Raw genomic sequence first — 9,334 nt, 5'->3', positions numbered from 1 at the left:
CAGAACTGGCGGAACACATCAAAGAAGCAGGGCCAAACCAGAGAGCAGAGAGCCCCGGATACCACGATCTCGGCCAAGAGACCTGCCTGTAAGTGAGTGCACCCTTGAGAATCTGCAGTTCCCCAGATCCTGGGTCCTTCTAAATCAGAAGCCAGGCATCGAACCCCCCTCCCACCCACATACCCACTTTGGGAAACAGAGGGGCACTAGGGACATTGAAGTTCCTGCCCTGTGGGCCTGATTGAGGAGCTAAGACAGTTAATACCAGAAATTGCGCTGCAATCATCATTAGCGCCTGCGACATATACAGTACAGAGCCCCTCCCACACACTCAAGGGTTCAACATTAGCCATCACTCTGTCCCTCGAGAAACTCATCCACGCACACTTACACACACAGACACACGCGCGCGCGCGCGCGCGCGCACACACACGCTTGCATTTGCCCCGTTTGCGCCTGCGTACTTTCCTCCCACAGGTACAGCTAGTCCTCAGCACACGCTGAGAGTGCTCAGCTTCCTGAAGAACTCTCCAGACACCAGAGAGAGACAGCACCAGTCTGATATGCAGAATCCAAAAACAAACAGGGAAGGTTTCAGATAAGCCAATGGCCAGAGGTAGGCGAAAGAACACTTCCAACATAAATCAGGACATCATGACTTCACCAGCAAACCCCCAAATCGATGGATACACCAATTCAGCAGAAGCACAGGAAAATGATTTTAAAGCCATGCTTGCCCAATTATTTGAGGCTCATAAGGAGGAAATGAACAAGTCTTTCAAAGAGATGGCCAGTCAATTGGAGGCAAAGAAAGAAGAAATAGACAATATCCTTAAAGAAACACAGGCAAACATAGCCAAACAAATAGATACACAAGTAGAGGAAAAATTAGTGGCATATAAGAAGGAAATGAAAAAAGAAATAGAGGCCATCATAGAGAGACAGGAATCCAAATTCAAACACATGAAAGAAATGGTGCAAGGCATGAAAACAGAATTAGAATCAATAAAGAAAACACAAAATGAGAAAACCCTTGAGCTGGAGAACTTGGAGAAAAGATCAGGAACCACAAAAGTAAGCATCACCAACAGAATACAAGAGATGGAAGAGAGAATCTCTGGAGCTGAAGACACACTTGCAGAAATGGATACTTCTCTCAAAGAAAAAGTAAAATCAGAAAAGTTCCAATCACAAAATATCCAAGAAATCAAGGATGCTATGAAAAGACAAAATCTAAGAATAATAGGAATTCACGAAAAAGAAGACTCCAGACTCCAAGGTCCAGAAAATATTTTCAAGAAAATCATAGAAGAAAATTTTCCCAACTTAAAGAAAGAGATGTCCATAAATATACAAGAGGCCTACAGAACTCCAAATAGACTAGACCAGAAAAGAAACACATCACGTCACATCATAGTCAAAACACTAAATCTACAGAACAAAGAAAAGATATTAAAAGCAGCAAGGGAAAAAGGCCAAGTAACATATGAAGGTAGACCTATCAGAATCACGCCGGACTTCTCATCAGAAACTATGAAAGCCAGAAGGGCCTGGGCAAGTATCATGGAGACTCTAAGAGATCACAAATGTCAACCCAGACTACTATACCCTGCAAAGCTTTCAATCAACATAGATGGAGAAAACAAAATATTCCATGACAAAACTAAATTTATACAATATCTACACAGCAAACCATCCCTACAGAAGATACTAGAAGGAAAACTCCAATCCAATGAAAACAAATTCACCCAAGAAAACAGGGCATACAGATAATATCCCAACAAAAATGAAAAGAAAACAAGCAATGAATCAGGGTTAGATCATCGACTCCATTACAAAAGGAACTAACATGCATTGGTCACTATTATCTATCAATATCAATGGACTCAACTCACCAATAAAAAGACACAGGCTAACAGAATGGTTAAGGAAACAGGATCCAACATTCTGTTGCATCCAAGAAACACACCTATGCAACAAAGACAAACACTACCTCAGAGTAAAGGGCTGGAAAACTGTTTTTCAAGCAAACGGTTCCAGAAAACAAGCTGGAGTAGCCATCCTAATATCTAATAAAATAGACTTTCAACCCAAGTTAATCAAAAAAGATAAGGAGGGCCACTATATTCTCATCAAAGGAAAAATCCACCAAGAGGACATCACAATCTTGAATATCTATGCCCCAAATACAAGAGCACCGACATTCGTAAATGAAACATTATTAAAGCTTAAATCATACATTGATCCTAATACCTTAATAGTGGGAGACTTCAACACTCCACTCTCACCAAGGGACAGATCAACTAGACAGACACCAAATAGGGAAATAAAAGCACTCACAGAATCCCTAAATCAAATGGACCTAATAGACGTCTACAGATCATTTCACCCAAACTCAAAAGAGTACACCTTCTTTTCAGCACCCCATGGAACCTTTTCCAAAATAGACCATATAGTGGGCCACAAAGCAAGCCTCAACAGATACAAAAGGATTGAAATAATCCCTTGTATACTATCTGACCACCATGGACTAAAGCTCGACCTCAACAACAACAGAAACAACAAAAAGCCAACACGCACATGGAAACTAAACAACTTACTACTCAATGACAGCTGGGTTAAGGAAGAAATAAAGAAAGAAATTAAAGACTTCCTAGAATTCAATGAAAAGGAAGGCACAACATACCCAAATTTATGGGACACACTGAAAGCAGTGCTCAGAGGAAAATTTATAGCACTAAGTGCCTGCAAGAAGAAATTCGTAATATCACATACAAACAACTTAATGGCCCAACTGAAAACCCTAGAAAAAAAAGAAGCAGATACACCCAAAAGGAGCAGACGGCTGGAAATAATCAAACTAAGGGCTGAAATCAATCAACTAGAAACAAATAAAACTATCCAAAGAATCAATGAAACAAAAAGCTGGTTCTTTGAGAAAATCAACAAGATAGACAAACCCTTAGCCAAACTAACTAAAAAGCAGAGAGAAACTATCCAGATCAGCAAAATCAGAAAAGAAAATGGGGACATAACCACAGACATTGAGGAAATCCAAACAATTATTAGGTCATACTACAAAAGCCTATATGCCACAAAATTTGAGAATCTAAATGAAATGGATAATTTTCTTGAAAGATTCCATCTACCAAAACTAAGTCAAGATCAGGTAGAAAGACTGAATAGCCCTATATCTCCCAAGGAAATCGAAGCAGTCATTAACAGTCTCCCCTCTAAAAAAAAGCCCTGGACCAGATGGCTTCAGCGCAGAATTCTACAAGACCTTCAAAGAAGTGCTAACTCCAATTCTCCTCAAGCTATTCCACAAAATAGAAACAGAAGGAACACTACCAAACTCATTCTATGAAGCCACAGTCACCTTAATACCTAAACCACACAAAGACCCAACAAAAAAAGAGAACTTTAGGCCTATCTCCCTTATGAACATTGACGCAAAAATACTCAATAAAATACTTGCAAACCAAATCCAAGAACACATCAAAGATATCATCCACCATGACCAAGTAGGCTTCATCCCAGGCATGCAAGGGTGGTTCAACATACGGAAATCCATCAATGTAATCCACTACATAAACAAACTGAAGGAGAAAAACCACATGATCATCTCCTTAGACGCCGAAAAAGCATTTGACAAAGTCCAACACCCATTCATGTTTAAAGTCTTGGAGAGATCAGGGATACAAGGCACATACCTAAACATAGTAAAGGCAATATATAGCAAGCCTATAGCTAACATCAAACTCAATGGAGAGAAACTTAAATCAATCCCACTGAAATCAGGGACAAGACAAGGCTGTCCATTGTCCCCATATCTCTTCAACATAGTACTTGAAGTCCTAGCCAGAGCAATAAGACAACTAAAGGAGATCAAGGGGATACAAATCGGAAAGGAAGAGGTCAAAGTGTCACTATTTGCAGATGATATGATAGTATACATGAGCGACCCCAAAAATTCAACCAGAGAACTCCTTCAGCTGATAAACACCTTCAGCAAAGTGGCAGGATACAAAATCAACTCAAAAAAAATCAGAAGCCCTCCTATATACCAAAGACAAAAAGGCTGAGAAAGAAATTAGGGAAACAACACCCTTCACAATAGCCACTAATAACATAAAGTACCTTGGTGTGACCCTAACCAAGCAAGTGAAAGACCTGTTTGAGAAAAACTTCAAGTCTCTGAAGAAAGAAATCGAAGAAGATATCAGAAGATGGAAAGATCTCCCGTGCTCATGGATTGGTAGGATTAACATTGTGAAAATGGCCATACTGCCAAAAGCAATCTACAGATTCAATGCAATTCCCATCAAAATACCAACTCAATTCTTTACAGACCTTGAAAAAAAGATTCTCAGCTTCATATGGAGAAACAAAAAACCCAGAATCTCCAAAACGATCCTGTACAACAATAGATCATCTGGAGGTATCTCCATTCCTGATCTCAAGCTGTACTACAGGGCAACAGTAATAAAAACTGCATGGTACTGGCATCGAAACAGAAAGGAGGATCAATGGAACCGCATAGAAGACCCAGAAATAAATCCACACACCTATGAATACTCGATATTCGACAAAGAAGCCAATTCCATTCAATGGAAAAAAGACAGCATCTTCAACAAATGGTGCTGGACCAACTGGATGTCTACATGCAGAAAAATGAAAATAGATCCATATTTATCACCCTGCACAAAACTAAAGTCAAAGTGGATCAAAGACCTCAACATAAAACCAGATACCCTAAATCAATTGGAAAAAAAGTGGGGAACAGCCTAGAACTCATTGGCACAGGAGACAACTTCCTGAACAGAACACCAACAGCACAGGCTCTAAGAGCAACAATCAATAAATGGGACCTCATGAAACTGAAAAGTTTCTGTAAAGCAAAGGATACCGTCATCAAAACAAAACGACTGCCTACAGATTGGGAAAGAATCTTCACTAACCCTTTATCTGACAGAGGACTAATATCCAGTATATACAAAGAACTAAAGAAGCTGAAAAGCAGCAATCCAAGTAATCCAATTAAAAAATGGGGAACAGAGCTAAACAGAGAATTCTCGACAGAGGAATATCGAATGGCAGAAAAACACTTAAAGAAATGCTCATCCTCATTAGCCATCAGGGAAATGCAAATCAAAACGACCCTGAGATATCACCTTACACCCATCAGAATGGCCAAGATGAAAAACTCAAGCGATAACACATGCTGGAGAGGTTGTGGAGAAAGGGGAACCCTGCTCCACTGCTGGTGGGAATGTAAACTGGTACAACCACTCTGGAAAGCTATCTGGCGCTTTCTAAGACAAATAGGAATAGTGCTTCCTCCAGACCCAGCTATACCACTGCTAGGTATATACCCAAAGTTTGTTCAAGTACACAAAAAGGACACTTGCTCAACCATGTTTATAGCAGCTCTATTTGTAATAGCCAGAACCTGGAAACAACCCAGATGTCCATCAACGGTGGAATGGGTACAGAAATTGTGGTATTTTTATACAATGGAATACTACTCAGCAATCAAAAAGGAGGAAATCATGAAATTTGCAGGCAAATGGTGGGATCTAGAAAAGATCATTCTGAGTGAAATATCCCAGAAGGAGAAAGACAAACATGGGATATACTCACTTATATAAACCTATAAGATATGATAAACATAATGAAATCTATATACCTTAAAAAGAATCAATTGAGTGGACATGGGGCAAGATGATCAATCCTCGTTTAGAAAGACAGATGGGATGTGCATTGAACGTATGACAGGAGTCTACTGAGCGCATCTGAAAGACTCTAACTAGCAGTGTTTTCAAAGCAAAGACTCATGACCAAACCTTTGGCAGAGTACAGGGAATCATATGAAAGAAGGGGAGTTAGTCTGATGGGGAAAGGATAGGAGCTCCACAAGGACCAAATATATCTGGGCACAGGGTCTTTTCTGAGACTGACATTCAACCAAGGACCATGTATGGATATAACCTAGAACCTCCACTCAGATGTAGCCTGTGGTAGCTCAGTAACCAATTGGTTTCCCAAAGTGAGGGGAACAGGGACTATTTCTAACAGGAACTCGATGACTGGCTCTTTGGTCTCCCCACCCCCGAAGGGAGGAGCAGTCCTGTTAGGCCACAGAGGAAGGCTTTGCAGCCAGTCCTGAAGATACCTGATAAAACAGGATCAGATGAATGGGGAGGAGGTCCCCCCCATCAGTGGACTTGGAAAGGGGCACGGTGGAGATGAGGGAGGGAGGGAGGGACTGGGAGGGAATGAGGGATCGGGACACGGCTGGGATACAGAGTTAATAAAATGTAACTGATAAAAATAAAATAAAATAAATAAAAAAAACAAATTCAGGCAAAAAAAAAAAAAAAAAAAGAAATCATGAAATTTGCAGGTAAATGGTGGGATCTGGAAAAGATCTTCCTGAATAAGCTATCCCAGAAGCAGAAAGACATACAAGGTATATACTCACTCATATAGACATATAATAATATAGGATAAACCTACTGAAATCTGTACACCTAAGGAAACTAGTCAAGAAGGAGGAGTCTTGCCAAAATGCTCAATTCCTATCCAGAAAGGCAAAGAGGATGGACATCAGAAGAAGGAGAAAAGAGGGAACAAGTCAGGAGCCTGACACAGAGGACCTCTGAAAAGCTCTGCCCTGCAGACTATCAATGCAGATGCTGAGACTTATGGGCAACCTTTGGGCATAGTGCTGGGAATCTTAGGAAAGAAGTGGGAAACACTATGATCTGGAGAGGACAGGAACTCCACAAGGAGAGCAACAGAACCAAAAAACCTGAGCACAGGGGTCTTTTCTGAGACTGATCTCCAACCAAGGACCATGCATGGAGATAACCTAAGACCCCTGCACAGATGTAGCCCATGGCAGTTCAGTATCCAAATAGGTTCCATTGTAATAGGAACAGGGACTGTCTCTGACATGAACTGATTGGCCTGCTCTTTAATTACCTCTGAGAGAGAAGCAGCATTATCAGGCCACAGAAGAAGATAATGCAGCCACTCCTGATGAGACCTAATTGACTAGGATCAGAAGGAAGGAAAAGAAAACCTTCCCTATCAGTGGACTTGGGGAGGGGCATGCATGCAGTGGGTGGAGGAGGAAGGAAGGGATTGGGATGGGAGGAGGGAGGGCACCACAGGGGGGATACAACGTGAATAAAGTGTAATTAATAAAGAATTAAAAAAATAAAATAACCCAAAAAACAAAAATACTGATGAAGTGTGTTGAATGAATAGTTTAGTACTATTATTTGTAAATTAGAATGCTATATTGTGCTCAAAGTATTCTGTAGATTATCATATATGATTATTATCATGTTTTTGATTTCTTGCTTTCCTAAACTTCATTTCATTTCTTTCTACAGTACCCCAAAATTCTCCTTTATTGGATTCAAGTATGAGAATTCTGTCACACACTGGACAGTGATACACACTAACTAAAGAAATGAAACCATGTAGGAAGTGACTTTATCCCACATGTGTGTTGAAAGCCAGGTAGCAATTAAATTTTGTTGCATTTATGTCTTGTTACATGGAAATGTCTTGCATACTCTGAAGTGCTGATATTTATATGGTAGGTCATGCAGCAGTGACATGATTATGAAAGTTACTAATGCACTAGAATGTTCTAATAATGTGTAATTATTAGCTAAAATAATTATCATTATTACCATCTAACATCAAAAAATTTGAGTCATATTACTATGTATAACATACTGCATGAATGTTTCTGTATATCAGTCTATTTAATTGCCATAATATCCTTAAGAAATAATTATTCTTTATCTGACAATCCAAGAAATTCAGGCATAATAAACCTTTATTCATTATTCAAAGTCACTAATGACTTTCTCCAGAAACTACTGTTCATGTAGAAAGAATGTGAGCTGAGGATGTCTGGATTGAAAAATGGCCTATTCTATAGAAAATGATAGTGCCATCGGAAAGACTGCAGAAAGAGTAAGCCTGCAGCATGCACTAGAAATGGAGGATGACATGATTTTAAAGCATCAGTTTCTTTGGTATGGTGGAGCATATCCTCGTGAGTGTTTTTAGGATATTTATTAGGTTAAAATTAACTTGAAGCTCTTGCATATGCTTATAAGCTGCCCTGTTTACCTTTAAGCTGAACTTTATGGTTGACATTGTACCTTTATAACCTTGACATTTATGAGGGCTTGAAGAGTGCTGTTCACTCCTTGAAAGAAGAGCATAAATGCTCTCCCAGCTAGAGTACAGTAAAAAGAAGAATCAGGGCTCTGTCTGCTAAGTGTTTGAGTGGTGCTTTATGGCATAGTGAGCATCTGCCATTATTTTATTTTATTCTTAGAGTCCTCCATGAGAAGCAGTATGTGTAGTTTTGACCCCACTATTCTAATACAAAAATTGATGTTCAGTGAATAAAAGATGAACTAAAGTGGTAATGGACCATTAGTTGTCTTCTCTAGGTGCTGCTTTTCCTTGTCCAATTCTTTAAAAAATATATTTAAGACATTTTTGAGATGATAATTATACCAATCCCCCTTTGCTTTCCTCACTCCAAACTCTCCGATAAACTCCTCACTGCTCTTTTCTTGTCTAATTCTCAAGAAATCCAGGTTTAATAAATATGCAAGGAGACTCTAATCTTGCATATATACCACAGACAAACCAAGGAGACCAACACCCGAAGGCCTGCTAACTCTCCCATGCCCGCCCATTCCTTCAGATGATTCATAGCTGCAGCAATCCATGATGATAATCCTGTGGCTAGTCCTGCGTCCACTCTGGTAGAATTTGCCGTAACAATGGCCACTCTCAGCTGCTCCATCATAGTATCGAATTCTTCAGTCCAATTACCTAAAATATAGCTAGACAATTGTTTAGACAGATTTGCAGCACAGGAAAAATTCTCATATTGTATGCTAGTGACACAAAATCCAGCATACTTCCATTGACAGCCAGGTTGAGCGATTTGCCATAGGGTATCAATTTGCTCCTGCACGAGGTCAATCCTCAGATTGAACACCAGCAAGTCTCCTTTTAGTTGAGCATTAATTCCTTTTTGTATATCTAAAGCATGAGCTACATTGGCTAAAAGCTTATTCAAGATTAGAGTCTCACAACAGCATAATGCAGCCATGATCATTCAGGCCTTTACAGCCATTGAAGCAGGACAGTCTCCCCAAGCATGGTTGGCTACCATCAAAAGCTAAAATGTTATGCTCAGGATGCGAGGCTAAGCACTGCACTCAGGGTCAGCCGCTTTAGACCCAGAGAAGAGCAAGTCTGATTGCATGCGGGTTGATGCCCCAGG

This window comes from Meriones unguiculatus, chromosome 15, assembly GCF_030254825.1.
Source record: "Meriones unguiculatus strain TT.TT164.6M chromosome 15, Bangor_MerUng_6.1, whole genome shotgun sequence".
Lineage (NCBI taxonomy): Eukaryota > Metazoa > Chordata > Mammalia > Rodentia > Muridae > Meriones > Meriones unguiculatus.
This window is presented reverse-complemented; position numbering follows the sequence as displayed.